This window comes from Cololabis saira, chromosome 8, assembly GCF_033807715.1.
Source record: "Cololabis saira isolate AMF1-May2022 chromosome 8, fColSai1.1, whole genome shotgun sequence".
Taxonomy (NCBI): Eukaryota; Metazoa; Chordata; class Actinopteri; order Beloniformes; family Belonidae; genus Cololabis; species Cololabis saira.
Genome location: NC_084594.1, coordinates 12,558,034 through 12,583,740, shown reverse-complemented (window position 1 = coordinate 12,583,740; position 25,707 = coordinate 12,558,034).

The following is a 25,707-nucleotide window of genomic DNA, read 5'->3' as shown; positions in this document are numbered from 1 at the left end:
TCGTATAGTAGCCTTTCCACACGAAGTGGGGGAAGCCACTGATGCCAAGACAAGACCATTTTTTTCATGATTCATGGAGGATTTTACCCACAAGTCCAACACCATGAGAATTTACACAAAGTGGAAGGATGGAGACCAGGGATAAGTGAGTGTCAGGCTTCTAGGACGAAACAATAAACATCTGGAAACACAACCAGACAATGGCACACAATGTTAAAGTACTAAGTGAGTGTCTCAGGGAGCAAATATCCTGAGGACAAAGAAGAGATATAGCAGGAATCCTCAGGAAAGCGTGTCCTACCAGTTGCTAGAAAAGCCTGCTATGAAGGACACAGACAAACCTCCTAAGACCTAGCATACACACATGTAGACATCACATATCTTGTTGTGTTCTTAACTGGTGTCCAAAACAACAAGAAAAAATACTGAACCAGGTATTAGGATGTTCATCATAGAGTGACCCCTCCTTGAACCGCCACCTTAATGTGGTGGAGGGGTTTGTGTTGCCCGAGTGATCCTAGGCGTTATGTTGTCGGGGGCATTACGCCCCTGGTAGGGTCTCCCATGCCAAACAGGTCCTAGGTGACGGGCCAGACTAAGAGCGATTCACAAGCTTATTATGGTAAACAAAACACCAAGGACCATTACGGATTAGTGTCACCGGGGCCCCTCCCTGGAGCCAGGCCTGGGGTTGGGGCTCGAAGGCGAGTGCCTGGTGGCCGGGTCTTTGCCCGTGGGACACGGCCGGGCTCAGCCCGAAATGGCGACATGGGCCCGCCTTCCCGTAGGCCCACCACCCGCAGGAAGGACCGTGATGAGCTGGTGCCATGTGGGCTGGGTAGCAGTCGTGGCGGGGTGCCTCGACGACCCAATCCCTGGACCAAAACCCTCTCAGTAGGGACATGGAATGTCACCTCGCTGGGGGGGAAAGAGCCAGAGCTTGTGCGTGAGGTTCAGAGATATCGGCTAGAGATAGTCGGGCTCACCTCTACACATAGCTTGGGCTCTGGAACCCAGCTCCTTGAAAGGGGCTGGACCCTCCACTACTCTGGAGCTGGCCAGGGTGAGAGGCGGCGGGCTGGTGTGGGCTTGTTTATAGCCCCTCAGCTCAGTCGCCATGTGTTGGAGTTTACCCCGGTGAACGAGAGGGTCGCTTCCCTGCGCCTTCGTTTGTCAGCTGGGGTGGCTCGGGCATCTGTACCAGATGCCTCCTGGACGCCTTCCTAGGGAGGTGTTCCAGGCATGTCCCTCCGGGAGGAGGGACATGCTCGAGAGACTATTTTTCTCGGCTGGCCTGGGAACGCCTCGGACTCCCCTCGGAAGAGCTGGAGGAAGTGTCTGGGGTGAAGGAAGTCTGGGCATCTCTGTTGAGACTGCTGCCCCTGCGACCCGGGAAGGGATAAGCGGCGGACGATGGATGGATGGATCATAGAGTGATGAATGCCAGGATTTACAGCACAAGACAAGATCCCAGATAGCACAACCAAGTTGCTGGAATAGTGTACAGAAATGTTTGTACTGAGTATGGGCTGGAAGTCCCAAATTCAAGGTTGTGGACAAGGGAAGAGCAAAGATCCAGTAGGACTTCCAAATCCAGAATGATAAACTATTAATGGGTTAACCAACAGGTCATTCTAGTGGTTGACAAACTCCAGAAGAAAGAAGGGGTTTTGGACGTAACAAATCAAAGGCACAGAAGACGCTGAAAAAATACCAAGGGTGGTAGGAAGAGAATGAAAAGATCTGTAAAATAAAGGCAAATGTGGTGTCAGTGGTACTTTGAGCACTTGAAGCTGTGACCTCCAAGCTGGAAGAGTGGGTCCAGCAGATCATGTGAGCAACATCTCAAATATCTGTCCAGAAGAGTGCAGTCTGAGTGCAATGAATACATAGACAATTGAAAAAAAAATCCCTAGGTTTGTAATGTGTACTTGCAGTCTAATACTCAGAGGCCATGGTAGGGCAGGGGTATAAGATTAGCTGGCAGTGAGGCTGAGAGCTTACTGATTAACCTAGGCTAAAGCTGTTTTTGTTGTGAATCGGACTGGACTCACCCTTGTCATGAGCCACATTCATAAACACATAGACAGGCCCATGTCACATGTCCCCATCCACAGGGAAAAAGCAACTGGAAAAGGTCCACATGAGTCAACAGGCACACATAACATTGGAGTTTGAACCTGAGGGACTGTGTTCAATCTGGGGGATGTAATACCCCAGCACACTTTCCCTCTTCCCTCATCCCCCACCCACTTCTGCTTGCTCAGTTGGGTCTGCACACAGCCTGCCCTCACCCTCCACCAAACTGATATCTTTTAAAGGCTGCCGCAGGCAAGGCCAGTTTACATATATCTAACTCGACAGGCGAGCCAGGGGGAAACAAGACCAATGACCTGCATAGATCAGTTCAAATGCAAAAACTACAGAAAATGAAACAGAATATGTCTCATTCTTCCTTTTCCTCTCAGTCTTTGAATAATTTCCATAGCTTTGTAATTACTTTCTTTGTTGAATTTGATTTATTGAATTAGGATTGCATTGCATATGGATGTATACTCTTTAGTCAATCCACATGGACCGGTCACCTTATAGGTACCTTAGAGATTAGGAAATAGGATGCAATAAAGAGTGTTAAATGCCCACAGTTTTGACAAAGGAAAAAAGATGGACAACCCGCCTCTGGTATTTATAAGAAATGTTTCTGCAGTCAGAAATTGCTTCAACAGAAAACTCACTGAAGGTGTTCAGATTTAGAAAGGTCGCTACGTGCATCTGTCAGCTCACATAAAAGTACAGGCTTCACAACTTGACTTTACAGTAGATTGAGTAACAGCTTTCTTACAAACAAATTGCTAAACAGCAAGGAATTAGCCAAAGTCATAGTGAAGCAGAAAGGAAGTTTTATCCCATGCTTTTTTCTTAAAAAAAAAAAAGTACAATCTGGTTTCATTTTGGACAATCAATGATCTGATAAATTATTTTTGAAAATTTGAATCAAATCTTTAAATGTAATACAGACATTGACTTGAAAACCTGCAAGACTGGAACAATTTATTTAATGGTTGTAGCAAAATCACTTCATCACAATTAATATGATTTTTTTAACTACTTTTTCTTCATATATTTAAAGGGTGATTAGAAAAGGTTGAGAAAACAAAGCAGAAAACTGTGAGTGAAAAAGTAATTTGGAGTCCATCATTCTGGAAGAAGAAAGACTATTAACAACTGAAGAATAAATAGATAATTTAAAAGAAAAGTACAACATTCAAGTCAATTGCCAATCTTATCGGATGAGCCAGCAAGTTCACCTCCAGGTCATACCATGCATTGCTCAGATATCATGTAAAATTGGTATGGTGGGTATTGGTATTTGGACAAAGATACAAAGCACAGCAGTTATTTGAAACAAAATGACTGGAAAAGGAAATAATCAAGTTGTTGCAGTGGTTGGAAATGTAGTGATATGAAAGAGTGATATCACACTGAAAATGATCTCTAGTTGTACAACTGCTAAAGTGTACTTACACTTTTAATTAATATACTGCCTCTTCCCATTGGCTTATTTTATATTTGAATAAATAATCATAAAATTTGTCATTATTTTGTAGCACACGAAAATTAAACACTCAAAGATGGTGCAATTTGTTTTGCATATGACTGTATGAAATCAAGCCCTGTGCGATAATGTAAACAAAAAATCATATAAAATTCCATTAACAAACTCTGTTTATAAATCCTACTTTCACATAAATTAATAAATTAGTCATTGTCTCTTTCTAATTAGAACAAAATAATATAATTTTTCCAGGATGGATTTCTCAGGGACCAATAGCAATGTCAACCTTACATTGGTGACAATTTTTACCTCTTTTAAATTTGAAAAAGAAAATCAACCAAAGCTTGTTGAAATAACGTTTCATAACAATAATGGTACAATACATTTTTTTCTAATTTGAAATCAAATTAATTGCTTTCACTATGTAGTTAATGGGAGTGACACAGACAGAAAACATTTGCAGTTTTAATGCTTTTGTGTGTTTGTGTTTCTTGTGTGTTCCCGCTGAGATTCTCTTTATCAGCCCATCTTTCACACTCGCCTGAGCCAGTACAACTTAGATGCTGTGTCCACCTCCTGGCACTGTCTTTCAGATGATGACGAGCACCCCCACCTACCCAGTACGCACCTTATTCCATTAGAGCATGCATGTGTAGCCTAAGGTTATGCTTTCAAGATCATATCTTCATTAGTAGCATTAAATCATGGTCTCTCAGCCAGTTTATGGTAACACAGGCTCCTGGGATTTAGCCGAGAGCAGAGAGTTGATGTGATGGAAAAATTGATTGATTGGAGTTTATCTTTAATTATCTTTAATTAGGGACTGATTTTGGGAAAGACATCACAGGTTAATTAGTCAAATTCATTAGAATGCATACATGTATAATAATTCTTGTTCAGCGTTGTTATCTGCACCCGTATATAGAGTAATTAATCGGATTTCACCTTTAGCTTTACAACCTGTCTGCAAAGAGTTTTATTTAAGCTTTCGGCTCCAGACATTGCTGTCTGGTCGCAGTTGATCTCCTATTAATGTTTGTGCTTTGTCAGTGAGATAATTGGCAATACCTCCAGCACATAAACACTGATCTAATTAGGAGGAATTCCCAGAGCTTGGAAATATATCTAAGAGAATCTATAATGTGATTCCTAGTCTTTAAGTCTACAAAAATCGTCAAACCCAATTAATTTAATGTAAAAAAAATGGTTACCTTAATTTGACATTGATTAAGAAGAGACGCTATTCTTTCATTATAGTATAGCCTATTACAAATCCAATAGCCATAAAATGCGGTCTGTACCTGATGTAAATTTAAATTCAACATATTTAAAAAAAAAAAATGTTTTTCCTTTAATCTTTACTTAGAAGACCTCCCACTACAGCTAATGTCCTGGATCATTTTTTTTTCTGCACCTCAAGTAAATGTGTTTGAAAATAATTTTGTGCTACTATGTTCATTTTCTTACCGTTCCCAACATTAGTGTCATTCCAGGACTTGCAATATAAACAGTCTGCACTTCCATTACATACTTGTTTTTACCTTGTATAGGTTCTAAAACCTCTTAACTATTTGGTTCTCTTTTAGTCAGTGACACCCACATATTGGTTCATACCCATGTAAACATATCAGGGGTAGGGCTGTTCGATTTTGCCCAAAAATAAAATCTCGATTTTTTTCTCTCAAAATCCGATTTTCGATTACGATTACGATTATTTTGTGAATTGACAAAAGGCAAAGAAATGATTTCAAATATGCTGTTTTTTTATTGAACATTTGCCCCATTGGGCTTTAATTGCAAACTTTGCTCTTATTAAACCAAAAATGAATGAATAAAGTGCAAAACTCTGTAAAATAAGTTGAAAAAAAGTTTTAAAAAATATAATAAAATATAAAGTTTTATCTCTGAAAAAAAAATCTGCAAATCAGCACTTGCGAACATACAGTAAGTTATATTTCCAATTAAATAAAACAAGACATTTTCTAATTAAACTAAACTGGGTCTTTGCATGCTAAATAATAATGCAACCCATGAAGGAGGTAGAGGTGTGTAATGTCAGTCATTACATTTGCTATTCACATTTGCAAGTTTTTTGCAAGGAACACGAGCCGGTCTACCGCATCTGGCTTGAGGGATGCCCGGTGGCATGTTACAACGCCCCCTCCTACACTAAAGAGCCTCTCCCATGGGGCACTTGTCGCAGGTATTGAGAGGTATTTCCATCAATCATTAATATGGTATCAATCATTAATATGTGTGCAGACAAGGTAAAAAAAAAAATAAATAAATAAAAAATAAAAAAATAAATAAATAAATAAAAAAGTGAAAAATCGATTTTACGATTTTCACGTTTTAACATCGTTCTAATTACATAATCGCGATTACGATTTAAAATCGATTAATCGAACAGCCCTAATCAGGGGGTTCATTTTGAAGTGTCCTTGGGTTTTGCCTGGGGACACTTCAACACGTGGTGGAAAATTGATCTGCTTCCTTCCAGTTGAAGAAAGTTGAGCATTCAGTTTAACTATATGAGTAGGTTGGAGACAAAAACCAAGAAATATTCTCAGAGTAGCCTTACTTACACATCCTATAATACCTGTATTTCACCAGTTGGCATTAATGTGCTGAAGCATCTGAGATGGAGGATCATGCAATGGTAGTACGTATTATGGTCAGCATTTCCCAATATTTTCTCTTGCTCACTTTTTCTTAGTTTATTTTTTTTCTTTTGAAGAAATGAACACTGGAATCAAAGACAAAATGAACCATCCAGATTGTTATCAGCTTCAAGTCCAAAATCCAAGCTTTGTGATAGTGTGGGGATGTTATCAGCGCTCTTGGCAAAGGTAATTTACACTTGTGTGAGGTGTGTAACAGGATGACAACATGTCCCCACTGATCGTAGGAGCCATGCTGTCAGAGGCAATTGCCCCTGGTAGGGTCTCCCAAGGCAAATTGGTCCTGCCGGACAGGCCAGGATAACAGTGATTCAAATGGACTCATTTTGAAGTAATAAATCAAAGAGCGGTGTCACTTGCCCATGCGTGGGTTACTGGAGTCCCACCCTGGAGCCAGGTCTGGGGAAGGGATGAATTCAAGCACCTCAAACAATAGTGTCAGGCAATTGGACAATGATACAAAGCACGCCAGTAAATTTACAACAGAATGGCTGGAAAAGGAAATCAAGTTGTTGCAGTGGTTGACTCTTAAATTGTGCAAAAGAAAAATTGCTCAAACACTCTGAAGTGTAGTGATATGAAAGAGTGATATCCCACTGAATATGATCTCTAGTTGTACAACTGCTAAATACTTTTAATTCATATACTGCCTCTTCCCATTGGCTTTTATATTTAAATAAATAATCACAAGATTTTTCACTATTTTTCCAGCACACAAAACATTAACACTGAAAGACGGTGCAATTTGTTTTGCATATGACTGTATGAAATCAAGCCCCGTGCGATAATGTAAACAAAAAATCATATAAAATTCCATTAACAAAAGTGTATGTATCCTACTTTCACATAAATTAATAAATTAGTCATTGCCTCTATCTAATTAGGACAAAATAATATTCTTTTTCAGGATGTATTTCTCAGGGACCAATAGCAATGTCACCCTAACATGTCCCCACTGATCGTAGGAGCCATGCTGTCAGAGGCGATTACCCCTGGTAGGGTCTCCTGGGGCAAATTGGTTTCAAATGGACTCATTTTGAAGAAATAAATCAAAGAGTGGTGTCACTTGCCCATGCATGGGTTACTGGAGTCCCACCCTGGAGCCAGGTCTGGGTAAGGGGCGAATTCAAGCACCTCAAACATGCCCTCACCCATGAGCCTCAGTTAGGCTTAAATGATAGTTGTTCATAGATACTATCTGTGCCGGTTACGTATGGCATCTATATCGTAATTGGCATACTTGTTCACCATTGCTTTTGTTGCTCTGTAATGACACCACCCAATGTTAATCCGTCTCTGCAGTGCTGACCTTCAATTTGTTGACTTACTTTGTGTAGGTCGGACATAGCAATTGTTACAGCAGAGTTTCTGGCATTGGGTTCCCAGCTACGGCACATATATGCTGTCTGTTCAACTTAGAAGCATAAACCATGCTTTAGCCTTAACAAATGAGCTCAGACTCAGCCGTTTCACCCTTGTTCAAAAAACTGGTTGAAATTTGTAATTTTTGTTTATTAAGTAAAAAAAAAAACTCCATCTGAATCTATTAATTTGCTTGTCAACAGTCTTTAGAGTTTCATACACAAAAAGAGAAAATAAGCTGATTTATATGGTGACATCTCAGGTTTCAAAATTGAGATGTAAGAGACTTTTAGTCAAGGGTACAAAATTCTCTCTTCATTCTCTGGTTGGGTAATTAAAAGTAGATTAACTGCATAACCGTACTCTTTAGTCTTGAACTCAATGACAGTGTGATATATTATCATTGTAATAGGGTTGAGTTGGAAAGGTCTTCATCGTGAGTTGCTTTAAATTCTCATTTCAAGACTTCCTGTCATACAGAGAGAAGAAAATATGTTGTAAAGAGACTGGGGAAAGAGAAATTCATCCAAAGAAATTGATTTCTAACGTTAATAACACTGGAAGCTATTTTCAGGTTTAAATTGTCTCTAATATGTGTAGCAAGGGCGAAATCTAAAGCATTTCATTGTGTTCCAAAGCAACACAATGAAATGCTCTAATATAAAGCTGCCACTCAAAATGACTGACTGTGTATTCAGTTAAATTCATGAACGTTCTGATCCCACAAGAGAACTAATGTGGTGCACAACAATTAAGCAAAGACAGAATCAATCACTTGACTGTTTCAGTGTAGTTTCCCTACAAGTCATTAAATGAAGAATAAATAAATTAATAAATACATAATGAATTAGATAATTAATTAAAAGGAAGGTTCCAAAAAACTCATTTGAAGTGCTGGTTATATATTGAAAGGAAAAACACTTTCAATTTTGTATTTAACAATTTCTAAATAATTATTAGGGCCCAAGCACTGACAGTGCGAAGGCCCTATGTATCTGTAGGAATTTTTTTTCTCGTTTTTTTTTTCTCGTTATTTTAATTTTTCCGACGAAATGAGGGCTTTTTTGCCCATCTAAACGTGCCCCAAAAGTCACCAAATTTTACATGCAAGCCATTAATGGGCATGGACTAATGGCTCAACAGCGCCCCCTAAAAAACTTCGTGCCTCAAGCCCCACAATACGGTTTGACGTACATGCAAGAAAATCGGTACACACCTGTATCATGTCGCAACTTAAAGAAAAGTCTCTTGGCGCCATGGCCGAAACCGAACAGGAAGTCGGCCATTTTGAATTAATCGTGTAATTTTGGTGCAATCTATGCCATTTCTTCAGCCGTTTCTTCGCCCAAACCGTAACGTGCACCCAGGTGTGTTATACATCAAAATGTGCGACTCGATCCTGCGACGATGAGCATTACTTTTCTCAGTCAAAAGCTTTACCGTGGCGACGATAGATGCCAAAAAGCGCGCCCCCCCTTCATCTGATTGGCCCATATCTGATAGTTCCTACTTTCTGCCATAACCTTTCAATGGTTTAACATAAATACTCGTGGGTGGTGTCATTGGACTCGGTTTTGAGTCCTTGACCTTAATTGGTGCAAATTAGCCCGCCCCTTCTTCTGATTGCTCGATATTTGATAGTCCCTATTTTCTGCTATAACTTTGAATGGTTTGACATAGAGAGTCGTGGGTGGTGTCATCGGACATGATTCCGCTAAATGTCCAGGCCTGAAGACATCTACATGCAAGTCATACAAATGCTTCCACTGCAGCACACCTGAACGTGCACAAGGGTGCGAGGGCTCGTTCATCGCTGCTTGCAGCTTTAATTTATATGTTTTTTGATTTGAGTAAAACCTTTTTTTTCCTTTTTTGATAATGGGGGTTGTTCAGAAGTCTCAGAAATTCATCAAATATGATACAGTCAGCATCAAAGGTTTAAAGTAATTTTTAATCATGCAAAGCATACACTTGCATCACAACAATCACAACAAGAAAAAGTTCAGTTTCAAGTTTATTAAGACCTATTGTACCGGAATTCCAAATTAACTCATAGTAACAAGACTAAAATACAATGTGCCCAAGAAAATCTGACCTATCACCTGCCTCGTGCTACAAAAGCATATTTTCATATTAAAGTTAACAGATTGCAAGGGTGTAAGGAAGATCACTCTGCAATGAAAAAAACTCAGTGAGACAACATTTGATAATAAAAAGCAACCTCATCACCTGTGTCCAACTGGACGCACAGCAGTCTGACCAGTACTTGTAATATAACTTACAATATAGATAACAGTGTCTACTAAATTACAGTAGTAGTGGTAGTAGTATTGGTAGTAGTAGTAGTAGATGTTTTTGTACCTTTGGTGTTTTGCAATCAGAAAATCATTAAATTGCAAGTCCCTATTATGAATCTCTTGTGGATCATCACTATTAGTGACAGAAATGTATGTAAACAGGTCCACCAAATATAATCTTAATTGAAACATACATCTCTTCTCTCTTCTGTCTGAATAATGCCAAGAATGATGTGGATTTGTGAGGTGTCTGAAGATTCCATAGAGATATACCTCCGCTCTCATAATCTGTATACTTATCCTTTACACTTCTGTTATTATTTCACATAAGTCATCATGATTTGTTTTAGAGATTTTTTTAAATGGGATGCACTCATTTTAATTTGGGTATGTCATTTTCAAGCAGGAATCCCAAGAGGGAATGAACTATTATGCTGTAATTGCACATAAAGTCAAGCACTGAAGCATAACTTCTCAGATCTGTCAGCGTAGAACCCAGTGTTTGAGTTTAATCAGTTTAGTCTGATAACTATTGAGTTTTTAACCGTGTTAACACCGGTTTGTTGTCTTTTTATGTGTCTTAAGGCATGTCATGAGCAAAATAAGCTACTACTGTATATGGCTAAGGATGTCTGCACGATTCACAGAATGTTCAGTTCATGTAACCAGTAAGTTCAATGTCTAAGACTGGATGGTGGGATTTTACAGCTAATTTAAATATGAAGAGAGGAATCGATTAAATATGAAGCTAGCTCTTGGGTAAAAGATAAGGAGAAAAAAGGGGGAGCAGTAACATGGTTTTCTTTTCTGAAAATGACACAACTGGGATGTTCTGTTTGACTATACCATTGAAGTCAAACTCTGTAGTCTTGTATGTCTTAACCAGAGATGATTACCTTTTGGAGTGAACATCATTGATCAAACATTGCTGTGGCTCGTGGAAAATACCAGACACAGCAGTCTGCACTCTTCATTTTTCAAACATCTACTTCTTAGATTTGTCCCATTGGCAGTGCTCCTCCTGGAGTGTACATGGGGCCACTGGCAGCCACGCAGACATGGGTTAGATCTGCTTACATTAGCACCCATGGGAAATTGAAAATACAGTGAGTGCAACATAAGTACTACTTCTTATTGGAATAAGTAAATACATTTTTAAAAAGAAGTCAACATATCTTTCAGGAACAACAAATTATAAACTTATGTTGATCTGGTATGATCAGTACATTGCAGTTGGAGTATTACGTACAAAAAAAACAAAAGAAGCTAAAAGGAAATACTATTATTTGGTAATCCTCTTCCCCTTTTGCAATGCAATGATTTGATTCAATGTGTTTATAAAAATAAATGCAGTTTAGCAGGTATGAGTGTAATGTATCCACTCTGTTTTTGATGCATGAAAAACAGTCCTTTTATAAACATTTGTTTGAATATTTTCATATTTCTCAAGGCATTGTTACTTTTAACCAAATAAAAGAACTCATGATGAATATTGTGATTGCTATATTTGTGAAAATTACTGAAATGGGAAACGTTTTCCTCCCGCATAGACAGTAAATGCTTCTTCCGAAGCAATGCTTGTTAGTTATAATCATTTTCCCTGCATGCTCTTGTCTAACAACAAATTTACACCAAAGGATCGTGACAGACATGGTGTGGATCACTGCCATAGATTAAATCAAGCACCAATCTTTCATATACTGGTTGTAATTACAACAGATTTCACTTCCCATCGGTGAGAATAACTGTACCCCAAAGTTTGTTAAGAAGACATTTACTAGGCAACTGTGAAAGTTCTCAGTGTCTGAGGACACATCTCATCTACAGGCGGCGATGATAACTTCTGCTTTAATGATCCTGTCAGGGTCATTCAAATTAGAGACTGGCAGGAAGGTAAATGAGAATGAATTGAGATATAATCCCCAAACACTGCAGAGTTCATCAGCATGAGGCCGGATATATATCTCTTTTACAGGCTCCTTATGTGGTAAGGGGGAAGCTCCCCAATGACAAACCTATTATCTGTTTCTGTTCAAGGTTAAAGGCACTAGATCCATAGACATCAGATTCGGAAACAAGGTTATTTCTACATAAGCTTAGTTTTTATCATATCTGACGCTCCTATAGATGATCAGTGTCATTATGAATAATGAGGCCTTGTGATGGCCATTCAAAATGCTAGTAAAAGGTGAGAACCACTTTAATTTCTTCTCGGGACAGCATCGTGAGCATGTAAGCACTTCTTTTGTGGTTGTATTCTGAAAAATGGTAAATGGGGTTTTAAATTACTGCATGTTGTCTTTAAAGATAAGATTTGAAGCTCAACCTTATTAAATAACTCGCTTAGATTGCAAGGTTGCAAAGTTTAAATTGATGCAGGATATTTTTGAATATTTCCTCAGTAAGTGGTTTCTGCACTTAGCTGTGATTTTTCCAAATTTATTTTCAGAGGCCACTGACTAAGCAGCACAGCTGAGGCAGATTTTTACAAATGGACTCTGTCAGGAGAGATACCTTTTAAAAAAAAAAATATATGTATATGTAACATGCTATACCTGAGAGTGGGAATGGCTTTTTGTTAAGCATGCAAATTTTACAACAAGTTTGTTATACTTCCTATCCCACAGATGTACTATTGCGGTCCAAGTCACTGTTCATATGCTTAATCTAAAACATTTCAAATTATATGCAGCAGCCACATACTTATAAGCCAAGGACAATACACACTAAGCACCCACAATATTAGAGGAAGCAAGACAGGGGATTAGTGTGCATCAAATCCACTATCCAGGACCCAATAACAGAGCTCCCGAAACATGTTAAGAGGACACTGCAAGAACGCGGGGAGTAGTCTTACGGAGCAGCAACCCAGTGAACATACACAATATATACCGGTCGCAGGTTCTGAGTAAAAAATACGACTGGACTAGTGTACAGGAAAATACCATATGTGTGGATATTCCCGAGGCAAAATGAGAGATACTGTCAAACTTGATGTAAAATGAGAGCAAAGCTAAGATCCTGTAGGATTTGTCACAACTTGACTGATAACCTGATGATGGCTAGCCAACTGGACATTGCAGTATTCAGAAGCAAAAAACAACAATACATTGGAGAAAAAAATGGAAAACAAATATACACATACCACAACAACACATTAAGAACTATGTTATATGAAGTTGTCATTAAAAACTACTTGATTAGAGTCAGGAAAACATCATGGCTCGTATTGAAACAGACACTCTTGTAATATATCAGATAAAGTCTTCTGGCTTTAGAAATCCCATGCAGATGCAAAACAAATTAAAGCTGCAAGCAGCAATGAACGGGCCCTCGCACTCACGGCCACCGCCCCCCATAAGTATCAGAAATGACACCACCCACGACTTCCTATGTCAAACCATTGAAAAGTTATAGCAGAAAAAAGGGACAACCAATCAGAAGAAGGGGCGGGGCTAATTCAAACCAATGAAGGTCAAGGACTCCATACAGAATCTGATGACACCACCCACGACTCTCTATGTCAAACCATTCCAAAGTTATAGCAGAAAAAAGGGACAACCAATCAGAAGAAGGGGCGGGGCTAATTAAGGCCAACGAAGCTTGAGGACTCATTACAGAGTCCCATGACACCACCCACGACTTCCTATGTCAAACAATTAAAATGTTATAGCAGAAAAAAGGGACAACCAATGACAAGAAGGGGCGGGGCTAATTCAGGCCAATGAAGGTCAAGGACTCCATACAGAATCTTATGACACCACCCAGGACTCTCTATGTCAAACCATTCCAAAGTTACAGCAGAAAAAAGGGACAACCAATCAGAAGAAGGGGCGGGGCTAATTAAGGCCAACAAAGCTTAAGAACTAATTACAGAGTCCCATGATACCACCCATGACTTCCTATGTCAAACCATTCAAAAGTTATAGCAGAAAAAAGGGACAACCAATCAGAAGAAGGGGCGGGGCTAATTAAGGCCAACGTAGCTTAAGGACTCATTACAGAGTCCCATGACACCACCTACAACTCTCTATGTCAAACCATTCAAAAGTTATGGCAGAGAAAAGTATTCTAGGGGGCGCTGTTGAGCCATTTTGCCACGCCCATTAATGCAAACCATGAAATATCAAATTTATCACCAGGCCTGGCTTGCATGCCAAATTTGGTGCCTTTTGGGGAACTATCAAATATGGACCAATCAGATGAAGGGGGGTGCGCTTGTTGGCGTCTAGCGTCGCCACGGTAACACTTTTGAAAGAGAAAAGTAATGCGTGTAGTTGCAGGATGGAGACGCACATTTTGATGTATAACACATCTGGGTTCACGATACGGTTCGGGCTGAATTAACTCTCGAAGGAATGGCATATATTGCTCCAAAATTACGCAATTAATTCAGAATGTTCAAAATGGCCGACTTCCTGTTCGGTTTCAGCCATGGCGCCAAGAGACTTTTCTTTTAGTTGCGACATGATACAGGTGTGTACCGATTTTCGTTCATGTACGTCAAACCGTATTATGGGGCTTGAGGCACAAAGTTTTTTCTGTCGAACCAATCAGATGAAGGGTGGGCGCGCTTTTTGGCGTCTAGCGTCGCCACGGTAACGCTTTTGAAAGAGAAAAGTAATGCGTGTTGTCGCAGGATGGAGACGCACATTTTGATGTATAACACACTTGGGGGCACGTTACGGTTCGGGCTGAATTAACTTTCGAAGGAATGGCATAAATTTCGCCAAAATGACACGACTAATTCAAAATGGCCGACATCCTGTTCGGTTTCGGGCATGACTCCAAGAGACTTTTGTTTAAATTGTCCCATGATACAGGTGTGTACCGATTTTCGTGCATGTACGTCAAACCGTATCGTGGGGCTTGAGGCACAAAGTTTTCAAGGGGGTGCTGTTGAGCCATTTTGCCACGCCCATTAATGCAAACCTTTAAATATCAAATTTTTCGCCAGGCCTGGCTTGCATGCAAGATTTGGTGACTTTTGGAGAACTATCAAATATGGACCAATCACATGAAGGGGGGGGCGCGCCTTTTGGCGTCTAGCGTCGCCACGGTAACAGTTTTGAAACAGAAAAGTAATGCATGGTGTCGCAGGATGTAGACGCACATTTTGATGTATAACACACCTGGGTGCACGTTACGGTTCGGGCTGAATTAACTGCCGAAGGAATGGCATAAATTTCGCCAAAATGACACAATTTATTCAAAATGGCCGACATCCTGTTCGGTTTCGGCCATGGCTCCAAGAGACTTTTCTTTAAGTTGTGCCATGATACAGGTGTGTAGCGATTTTCGTGCATGTACGTCAAACCGTATTGTGGGGCTTGAGGCACAAAGTTTTCCGGGGGGCGCTGTTGAGCCATATTGCCACGCCCATTAATGCAAACCATTAAATATCAAATTTTTCGCCAGGCCTGACTTGGGTGCAAAATTTGGTGACTTTTTGGGCATGTTAAGGGGGGCAAAAAGGCCATCACTTTGTCAGAAGAAAAATAATAATAATAAAAATTCCTGCAAATACAATAGGGCCTTCGCACTGCAAGTGCTCGGGCCCTAACAAAATATGCCAGACACCAGTGTTGCCTCCCACTGAATTGCATGACTTTGAAATCATGCTGCGAGATATTACTAAATGTTCAGTTCCATGAGCACAACTACTAATCTCCTAAGACCTGGTGCAATCTTTTTCCTTGTTGCTTTGGGCCCCAGTTAAGAAATTAAATGTTATACTAACGACAACAAAACATGTGAGATCTGCATACTTGTAAGATTGCATTTCTTTATTATTTCACATGTTATCACATGTAAGACCAGGTTGGGATCACATGGGGGAAATGGTGTGTATTGTTCATGTCCAGAGATGACATAAGTAAACATCAGAACAGACATTAAACAGAGAACAACTGATGCCATTGCAGACATCTTATGAAATTATAAAAATAATTCAACCTACGGCACATTTTGTAGGGTTTGGTTGCCTTTAAGAAAGATAAAGCAGGTTACTTCACAGAACAAACTTTACTCAAAAAAAGAAAATGCACAATTATGATCCCTGTGCTTTTCGGTCCACCTGCAACCTTATCAGCAACAGTCTGCTTCAGCCCACCCAGTTTGAAGATAAAGGGACTCTGTCTGACCCTTAATTGGATGCCTTTTGTGAGTGTACTCGGAAAAAAATATGATTTAAAGCTAATGAGCGCTGATCAAGAAAGAGGAAGATAAATGGTCTGATGGCAGCAAAAACCAGCAAAGTGGAGAAAATCCAATCATTTTGACCCTCTTATTATTTTCACTGTTCAATCATCTTGAATTCAGATTCATTTTTTCTGTTATTTTCCACAATTAAAAGAAAAAGAAAAAAGACAGCCACAGTTCTTGAATAAAAAATATATTTTTTCATGAAATGTGCATTTATGTGTCAGTCTCCTTGGAAACTATCCATTCATACATTGTCTATGCCTGCCTATTGTTATGTATTTAGGATGTGAGAGAATTATTATGTGGTTAATATAACACTCGTCACTTATAGTTATTTATGACCTGACAGAGAATTGGGTGTAATCAATTTGCAGTCTCCAGCCTTTGAGAAGATGAGCTGTTTGAAAGGCAGTGTTTTGTGTCAAACAGATATTGTCTTTCGTATCTTTTCAAGAAAAATGTAACATCAAGCTCTTTAGGCTTAAGAACACACACATCAGTTGGACACAAGGTAATCCTGGCTGCACGACCCACTGTGTGACATCCCTCATAAACCCTTACGCTGAGAACAAACCTGATTAAATGCAATCCTGAGTCAGGCCCTTATTTTCGGTCATGCTTAGTTAGTCTAGAGCAGCGTTTCCCAACCCTGGTCCTTAGGGCACACAGCCCTGTATGTTTTAGATGTCTCCCTGCATCAACACACCTGATTCAAATTAATGGTCATCATCAGCTTATCATCAAGGTCTGCACAAGTCTGTAAATGACAGTCATTTGTATCAGGGTGTGCTGAAGCAGGGAGACATCTAAAATATGGAGGATGATCTGGGATCAGGGTTGGGAAACACTGGTGTAAAGGACATTTTCTCCCTGGACAGGTCTGCTGGTCCAAAACTAGGGACCATGTAGACAAGTAACCACACACACACACACACACACACACACACACACACACACACTCCAGTGCTTGACGTGCACCTCCATATGTGTTCTCGCTTCCTGGATTAGGAGCGGATGTCAACCCCCGCCCCTTCCACCTTTCCAAAAAAAAACAACTGGGTTTGTATGTATGTGTATATATATGTATGTGTATGCGTATGTATGCGTATATACATGTCTATATATTAATACTAGGGGTGTAACGGTACATGTATTTGTATTGAACCGTTCGGTATAGCGTGTTCGGTTCGGAACGGAGGCGTACCGAACGAGTTTCCACAGGGACATATTAAGTAGAGGACCGCACGTTGTGGAGCAGACCAGCGCTGCTACAGCTGCACATAGGCAGTTGCGCTCACACCGAGAAAGTATTAAGATTAAAGAAAAGAGCACTAACTAATGAAGAACTAAAGAGCTAAGCACATAATTGTGACAAGTCCAGTGTTTCCCCTACCATTGTTTAGGCCTGGCGGGGCCTGGCCAGGCCTAAAAAAAAAAAAAACAATGATCATTTACGTTTCTGAGCGCCTCTGCAGTGCTGTTCTGCAACGTGAGTCAACCTGCTTCGTTGCCTAGTAAAGCCTGAATTATGGTTCGGCGTTAAATCAACGCAGAGCCTACGCCGTAGGGTACGCAGCGACGTGCACCGTACGGCCGCTCGCTGCGTACCCTACGCCGTAGGCTCTGCGTTGGTGTAACGCACAACCATAAATCAGCCTTAACGATGCGAGTACCGCTGCTGAGAGCGCAGGCATATTATTATACATTATGGGATGTATAGAGTTTGTAGCTAGCCAACTATGGCGCCGGCCAAAAAAAGAAAAAATATCGCGGGCGACAGACAACATGATATAAAGAAATGTTTCTGCCAGGTACGTGTGTTACAACAACTAGCACGTTTATATTTTGCATTTTGTTTTCTTACTGTACCGAAAATGAACCGAACCGTGACCTCCAAACCGAGGTACGTACCGAACCGAGATTTTTGTGTACCGTTACACCCCTAATTAATAAGATCAATATATGTGACATATTAAAAAAAATATATCATATGTATTTTATATTAACAATGCAGATATATATGCCTTAGGTTCTTACCAGCATGTTATTAACCATTAATATGTGTGCAGACAAGAAAAAAAAAATAATAATAATAATTTACTGTTTTCTGTTTTTCATTTTTACTTTTAAAGAGCTAAGATAGTTCCATATTATCCCGAAAGAGAATTTCATTCACAAACTGCAGGGGTACTCTTGGTTTTCCAAAAGGAGAAAAAGAGGTAGAACCTCCAGTTACATTATCAGGCTCCTCTCTTGTGAAACCACCTTCCAGTTTCTGTCCATGACTCAGACTCCCTCTCTACCGTTAAAACTAAACTATAAGCCATTATTTTCGATTAAGCTTTCAGGATAACCTTTTTGTTATGCTGCTATAGGTCTAGCCCACTGGGAGACCTACCATGAACACTTTCCCTCTCTACTCTTCTTATATGTCGTTATTATTGTAATTAACATTTTAGTCCTTTGTGTCTCATCGACAGATATCCCTCGAGTGATCTCCCTGCGGTTGTTGGTCTCAACCGACCGGTTAAGGCAGATGGCCGCTCTCTCTGAGCCAGACTCTGCTAGAGGTGTTTGTTTTCCTCCCTGTTAATTACGTTTTCTCCTTCTCCACTGTTGCTTCATGCAAAGTTAGAGTGAGGAATTGCACCAGTGAGGATTGAATACAGTTTGCAACAATTTGTTGGGTTCTTTAGCAAGACTGTTCTTTATGAATTGGCACTATATGCATCACTTGCATTCAACTGAAATGAATTGAATTAAGTGAATTAGAAGGGTGAGGGATGAGTGGCTGGGGAATGGGAGGCCTGGGCCTTTTTGCTTAGGCTGCTGCCCCCACAACCCCAACACTGATAAACAACAGTTCGTGGATGGATGGAGGCTTCAGTTGAGCTGGAATATGATTGAACTGATCAGATAAATTAGTCCGAACAGTTTTAGGTTCTGTTTTTGTTGTTGGTTTTTCTTTCAATCGTTCAATCGCTCTGTGAAAAATATTTATTAATTGATAAAGTGTGTGTGTAATAGTCCTATCAATGCTCCACCTGAACTGTATCTATATGGAGGAGGGGGGGCGCAACCCCGCCACCCGAGAGACCAGAGGCCGACAAGGAAGAACCCGGAACCAAGGCCACCAGCAACCCCAGAGAGGGAGAGAAGAGGGCGGGAGGAAACCCACCGCCAGCGAGGCCCGCCCCCTCCCAGCGGCCACCGAGGGGACCCGCGGGCGGGGCCCCCACGACCTGGCGAGAGGCCAGCCTGCCCGGAGAGACAGAGCCGCCCCAGCCACCGACCCGGGCAGGTGCACCCGCCCCTACAAAAGCGGCCCTCCAGGACCGAAGGAGCGGGGGGACCGGAGACGACGGAGGGCCCCAGACCCAGGTATCCCATTCATCCATCCATTCATCCATCTGATTTCTATAATTAATAATAGTATACTAACAATAATAATAATAACCATCCATGTTATAATAATAATACTAATACATTATTACATTTTATTGTCCCACCATTTCCCCCTCCCCGGGGGGGTCCAGCACCGCCAGGAGGCACCCCAGGCTGCGCGGCGAGCCCCGCCAGGCCCGGGCACCGTGACCCGCCGAGGGAATGCGGGTGATGTGGGCCCTTCTCCCACCCCTATTGTTGAGTGAATCTGAATAATGCAATAAAAACAGGGAGGAGGAGGTCAGGGTATCATATTTGACAATGACCTCCCCCTCCAAGACGCTAAGTATCCTTGTTAAGTGTATTTATCAAATGTTGAGTGTGCAGTGTCTAAGGTGTTACTAAAATCGTGGGGCGGGGAGTACCACGGCCCGTGGGAAAGTGTCCCCCCCGCCCCCTCAGACCTATGTGTGTGTAAGTCGTGTAGGGTGGACAGGAGGGGGAGCGGAGGCCGAAGCCAGGAGGCAGGGCGAGTGGTACTGGCCACGGTAGGCGCCCACGCTCCCCCGTCGGCCAACCAGGTCGACGGGGGCCGGCCGACCGAGCCAGGCCAGGGCCCCATCGCACCTCCATGAGCACCCCCGGCTTTAAATTCTTTAAAGATGAGTTTTGACTGTAAGTCATAGGAACATTTATGGATAGTCATATTTTTTTTTACCAATTTTGTCGGAAAGAAAAATGACATGTTATATAATAACTCTATTTTCCCCCAATAGTTGAAAAAAAAATGTTTTACACCAACATCAAAAATAATGTGAAAGACACGATGCAGCTCAGGAACAGAGCGCATAAAATATATTCATACAGCATCTTCCATAAATGTGTCATAATGCTGATGAAGACGAATACATTCGGGACAAGACATCCTTTGGTAATCAAGGATAAATCAGACTTTTGCCACTGTTCTGTGCCACTGTGTCCTGTTTATACCAACAACACATGAATCTCATACAGTACACAATGGGCTGTGTTACATGCGGGTGAACAGAAAGTGTCAATTATGCCAATCAAAATCCAATTGTCTAAGCCAAAATCTTCCATTATTGAATTTATATTGAATGTTCTCGCCCCAGGCTTGCAGACGCATTATGAGATCACATTATCCTCACAGTCAGTACACTTCCAATGCCCCCATGCAAGTAGCAGAATGACATTTGCATAATTAAGACAGTTTCATTAATTAGATAAAAGAAAATAAGCTGAGTTAGAATTGAAAGTCTTTGTAATGACACCGATAAGCCTGTCTGATAAGTGAGCATTTTCCAGAGGTCATTTCAACCGGCATGGAAGGGTTTTTTTTTTTAGGAAATCCACAGCCAAAGCTCACCCCCATCTCCAGTTGCCACGAGCTGACAAAAAGAATGACCTTGATGTCAATGATATTGTCATGAGTTCGGATGAAATAAAATTTATTTATAAACAAGACATTCAGTACTCAAAAGCTGACAAGACACCGGGACTAGCAGTCTGTGGCCTAATCAGCCAAGCAGAAAAGTTATTCTTCTTTATAGCCTTCAGATGAAGCTTTCATCCATGAGTCATGTTTAAAGATTTATGCTAAGAGCATGGAAAGTGCCACCAGGTTTAAAAACTACTCTACATGTTATAACTCTCGCAGATTATGTGGCTTTACTTATAGTTTATGTACAATAGGTTTGTATAGATTGTATTCAGCTCGCTGTACTGTAAATTAAGCTTTCCACCAGAAACAAGGTAGAATCAGCAAAACATATTGCATTATTCTTTAACCTAAAAAGCAGTTCATCAAAGACCTGAAAAAGGAACCCTTATAAACCCTAATTAATGTGCACTGGACTTACAAAAACACGAGGTAATAAGAGTAACGCTACACTTTAGTCAACTATTTGTCTCCCATTGTAGATCACAGCAAGCATCTTCTCTAATTCAGATATGTCTAAATTTGATCAGCTTGCAGCTTTTTACTTCATGTTGTTATATTTATTTAAATAGGCATACATATAAATAAAATCAATTTCAGAATCTCAACTGCTGAGGTGTAGGATAGCTCACTTGGTTGAGCAGGCACCTCGTCTACAGAGGTTACAGTCAGCCTTGCAATGAATCGTGAATCCTGACCTGTGACCCTTTGCTGTGTTTCTTCCCTCTCTCTCGTTGATCCCATTTTCTATCCCACCACTTTCAGCAAAGCCACAAGAGCTTAAAAAAGAATCAATCTTTACTCCTGGCTTCCCTGTTGACTCACACTGGTATTGATGTAAAACATGATTATATGTATGTATGTATGTCATGGTAAAATGGATTAACCTATGGAGACTGATAATGGGCAAGGAGTTTTTGAAATTCATGAACAAAACCTCTCCCTCTTGTTAACTGTGTACCCATACAGTTTAACATAAATAACTACTGTTTGCTATCCTCAGGATGCCATTAGGGTCATTGGATACAGTTGATTGGAATGAATAAAATACAACAAACCACTCTGTATTCACGCAGGTGCCTTCAACTCAAGTTAATGGCATTGTTATTATGTGTGATTCAGCTGAGCACTTTACGGAAGCTAAACAAATGAATGCAGCCTCCTTACTTCCTCAGTATGAGGCATTCCCTGATTTTTTACGTAAAATGTTGCATTTAACTTTTTTGCTAAATTTGTTCACATTTGTTTATATTTATATTTCTAATGGGTTGTTAAACACATTTGTCATTTGTTTAAAAAATTTTACAAAAAGAAAACTAGTCTTTTTGTACCTTTTATGTTTTTGTGTGAAATTAGATTAAATGTGTTAATACAGTGTGTCAAATAAATAAATAAAATGAATAAACAACTTTAAATTTTCACAAGTGAGCTTGTGCTGAATGAAATGACATTAAACAAAGAAAGGTAAGCCGTTTTTAAGGTAAAATATAGAGATAAAATCAAAAGTAGTCAAAACTGGCCAATTCCACCCTGGACTCCAGGGGGTTAAGACTGTCCTTTTCTGATCACTCAGGATGGATCTAAATACCAGCTGTAAACAGCTTGAGCTTAGTTTTAATTCTGAAACTCACCATGGGGCTGTTTTTGTACGTGATTATAGGTTCTATGAAATAATCATATTTTGTTTAGGAAGTTTTCCTAACTGAGGGAAATAACCCAGAATTATTTAAATGGCAGGCATGATGAGACCCAATCAAATTTTTTAAAAGGGTGAGGAAAAGAGATCTCTCTTTTACAACCCTGGACTGATGTGAGATGGAAGATAAGTCCCAAAGTTCTGCACTGTCTGCAACATTCACTTGAAAGTTGAACATCAATATGTGAATGAACATCGGTTTCATGCAGTTCTACTGACCGCGACCTGTCCTGAGCATATACCCTCCTTGCCTTTGCAGCAAAGACAGCTGGGATAGACTCCTGGATAAAGTGGGTATAGGTAATGGATGTATAGATGGACAGATGAATGGAAAAACTGTGATACATTTAAATACAAGGACAGGAGGTTGAACATCCATCTAACCACCCTTTTTCTTATTCCAATGCAAAGACACAGGGGTCTGCTGGAGCTTTTCCCAGCTCTCTTTGGGCGAGAGGCAGGGGTATGAGGGTAAACAGTCAATGAAAACAATATAGTTCACTTCATTTTTTTAAATAATATATTTTCAGACACTTATATTTTCAATAATGTAATGTATATGTAAGGATGTGTCCACTCCACAGTGCTGGTTGCAGTGTGGTCATCTTTTATGAGGTTCTTATTTTCTTGGTTTAAATGTCTACTATAATATTTTCGTAACCACCTGTTTTTGTTACAGCAAGAACAAGAACATAGAAGAGTCACAGGAGGGGGTAGGGTCTTTTTGGGTCATTCCACCCCCATATTTAGTCAAAGTGGCAGTCCCCCTGGACTGGTTCATTATGTTCATTATGCTGACTTGCTGGTGACAGAACACAGAGCTCCTCACAACAAACACACTCCCCATTAGCATTAAACAACAGATGTTGCATTGACACCAGTGACTTTGACCCACTCCTACCTTTTCACCTTCCTCATCTTTTTTGTTTTACTGTATAATTTTAGTCTTTAATATTGTTTTCACCATTTGAATAAGCCATGCAATTCAGATTGAATGTTTAATCCTTTCGTTAATCGTCATTATACATAGAATTAAAATCCAACATATCCAAGATATAGTATTCAATATTATAATGCATAGCCTCGATGTAATAGTCAACATTTGGAAACATTTAATCAAAATTGTCCTATGACAAGAACAGATATTGTTCATAATTCTGGCATAACATGTAAGTGTGTTTTTGATCCACTACAAATGTTGAATACTGTAATAATCTCATATAAGAATATAATTCATGAATAAACAATGAACACATTTTATATAAATATTAATGACATTATTCATAAAGCTGTGGATGTGCAATAACAGGTTTTAGAACAAAGTTTGAAGTCAAGTAATTCTAACTGTAAATGCAAACAACTACTGGGGGCACCGATGGACTGATTAAGTGTTTTTAGCTCTGGGGCCTTGAGGTCCCTGACACAAAAAGCTCTGAAGAGTTTGTTGGGTTGAAAAAGTTCAATTAGACATGGGTGTGCGAGGGTCCATGCAGATGCTGCTGGATTGCAGGCTGTGTGTGTTGTAAACATCCTCCGGGGCTGGAGGCTGCACCCTGACTATCCTCTGCGGTCTTGACAGAGACTGCTTCAGAGCTTTCCAATTAGCGGCTTTGCAACTGAAATACAACATTTATTTAAAATGCTCCATGGTGTAGCAGTAGTAGGTCACATTCATCGGGGTTCTTTGTTGTTTTTCATCAGTCCACTAACCGTGCTTGATTAAAAATCAGATCCTGTGATGTTTTACCTTCAGCCAGCTATCACCATAATCTGGATTGAGGAGAATTTAATCTGCTGAGAGCCAGGAGTTGTTGGGCTCTCTTGCTCCGGATTCTCACCTGCAACTTTGTTGCCAACTGTAAAGATTTATACACTTTGTAATCAGCTATCAGCCTCTCCTGCTCTGCAGTTTCACAGCCATTCAGTGATTAGGAGATGAAAATACAGCAGTCAACTTCTGTGAATGGGCATGTATTTATTTAAGTAACACAACATGACTCATGGAGTTTAGAGACCGACACTTGGGCCAACCAGGCTGGGGACCTTCCTCAATCATGTTGCCTTCAGGAAACGTAGGTTTCAGAAGTTATCAGTAGAAGTATGATTCAACACTGTATACCATATTTACGTGATTGGCAATGGAAAAAACTGATATTAGTGACACATTTCTGTTTAAAAAGCTGTTTTAGACCGTACTTGGCACCAATCGCAGTATAATCTCCAGCTTTCCCCACCTAAATACGTCTTTTCCCTTTATATACCTATTTACACACGCTACACATCATTATAGCTGAGACCCCAAATGTTCCCTTAACAGTTAGAGCAGCTGCGTACTAGTAATAATAGTCATATAACACGCACAAAGGTAGAGTTGTTGTTGTTTTACCCACAAGGTTTATGGAATAATAATCCACGTCCGCCCACCACATTCCACACCTTCAACAAACGGTACCATAAATATCTTGTTTATTCACACTTTTGGTTCGACACTTCTTGTTTAATTGATTATTGTTTACTGACTGCACCACAGTTTTGCTTGCTATCATTTTTTTTCTCCAATGTCTTATTGTTTTATTTGTTTGCAGCAGCCTTTAGTCGGTTTGCTATTCCACAATAATATTTGGTGTATGTGCTCTTCACTCTCCATTTTTCTTTCCCTTTTTCTCTTTGTACTTTTTGTCTTTTTACTTTTTTGTTTTGATTGGCTGGGCCTGTCTTTCAAAATTCACAGTTGGAGAATGGTAAATGCCCTACACTAAGATATAAGGCTGGGCGATATATCGAGTATAGCCGATGTATCTCGGCTTCTACTCTGTGCGATGTACAAAATGACTCTATCGTGCATATTCGAGTATAAATTTTCACGCATTTTGCTTTTAGCCGCGGGCATTAAATGACAGACTTTTCTCGCTCTCTCGTCTTGTCTCCTTCTCTGAGACATCAAACAAGCGCACCCAGTCACATACGTCAGTCACGTGCTGTCGTGTGTGCATTATCATTGGCCCCCGACCAGCTGCTGGTGTCAGCGTCGCTGTCCGGGACCGCCGGCCACTTCCACCCTGCTTTAA